Source organism: Arachis ipaensis, chromosome B03 (genome assembly GCF_000816755.2).
Source record: "Arachis ipaensis cultivar K30076 chromosome B03, Araip1.1, whole genome shotgun sequence".
NCBI classification, from domain to species: Eukaryota; Viridiplantae; Streptophyta; class Magnoliopsida; order Fabales; family Fabaceae; genus Arachis; species Arachis ipaensis.
In genome coordinates this window covers 106,167,725-106,169,457 of record NC_029787.2, presented here as the reverse complement: position 1 = coordinate 106,169,457, position 1,733 = coordinate 106,167,725, and positions in this window count along the sequence as shown.

Genomic DNA, 1,733 nt, shown 5'->3' with positions numbered 1-1,733 from the left:
ATAATCTGTTTATTATTAGTACTAATAACTAGAGTAGTGGCCATCAGTAGTTTTATAGGATATATAAAATTATTAGCACCATATTTTTTAAGAGGCTATTTAGCTTACTAACATTGGAGGTGGCATGTTCAAAATCTTGCCATGGTGCTTTTGGAATTAATTCCACATTTTATTATTTTGATGTCTTAAAAATCCCACATCACATAAACAATCCACGGTTAAGCTACAAGAAGGATCATTTGCTTCAGATATAAAGAAAAATCATGTGGTTGCTGCAGGTCCATTAGTAAGCCCCTTTTTGAAGTCTCTCTTGGTGTTCTTATTGTGATCCAACATGCTTCCAGTCTATCGATGGAGGCGTGCGGATAACATTGACTTGTCGGGTCAATCAATCTGGTTTTTACATTGGGTTTGACTGGGTTGAACAAATTTGACCAATTTTTTATGGGTTTATTACACGAATGGTTAAGAACTTAGATCGGATCGGTACAATGTCTATTTCACTGGTTTTTCTATCAAATCAGCCAGTCTAATCTAGGTTTGATAACTATGCAAAAGGCAATTGTTTCATTATAAAATAGAGATACTTCTAGTAAGCGTCACTTAAATAAAAAAACTAGAATTGAAAAGAACAAGTGATACTTTATGGGGCTCACATTATGATAAAATACTTAACTTGATTTTTATTTTTTCTTCCGTAGTAGAAATTCTTGAAGTCATTGTAGAAGATGAAAATAATCTAGAACAAAGAGTTGAAGCATGCCAATTAATTATTGAATTATATTCAATCTTTTGAATTTGTATTCAATTTACATTTTGATGAAAAGTATATTGGGAGTTACTAACGAGTTGTCTCAAACTCTACAAAGAAGTGATCAAGACATTATAAATACTATAATATTAGTTAAAGTGTTTAAGCAACGACTGCAAAGTATAAGAGATGATGGTTGACATCTTTTACTTAATGAAGTTTCACTATTTTGTGATAGTCATAATATTTAGGTTAAGTACTTTTTTCGTCCCTATCGTCTTGGGTCAAAATCAAAATCGTGCTCGACTTTTTTTTCTTATTAAAATCATCCTCAACGTTACTAAACATTTTAAAACCATCCTTTTTTAAAATTTTAGACTAAGATACCGTTCATCATCATCTTTCCCCTTTACCCTCCTCACTCCACTGTTTACCTCAGCCTCCGCCCTACTCCACTTTCTCCAGTCTCCATCCAAATCTTCAACAACAACAACACCAACTATTTTTTTAATTTCAAAAAAATCAAACAGAGCTAACACAGAATCAACAACAACAATATATTCATATTCAAAAATCTATCAACAACAACACCACATTCAAATTCAAGACAGAAAATTTAAAATTTCAGTCCTTCAAACTCAAGAGAGAGAACGCAGAAAAGAGAGAAGAGAGAAAAAAGAGAGAAGAGGAAAACTCAGAGAAGAGGGGTGGTGTTGCTGCCGTCCGTCGCCATCGCGGTTGAAGGAAAGATGAGGAAGAAGCGACGGCACGGAAAGCTACTGCCATCACCGTCATAGCTGTGGCTGAGGAGAGGACAAATTGAGCGAGGGGGAAGAGCAGAGCCCCTCACCACCAGCAGCTCGACGACGGTGATGGAGCTCGACACCGACAGAGCAACTCTCCGCCGTCATTCTTTCCTGTCGTCACCTCCTCCTTCTTCCCTTCCTTTCTTCTCCCTCTATTCCTCTCTTTCTCTCTCTCT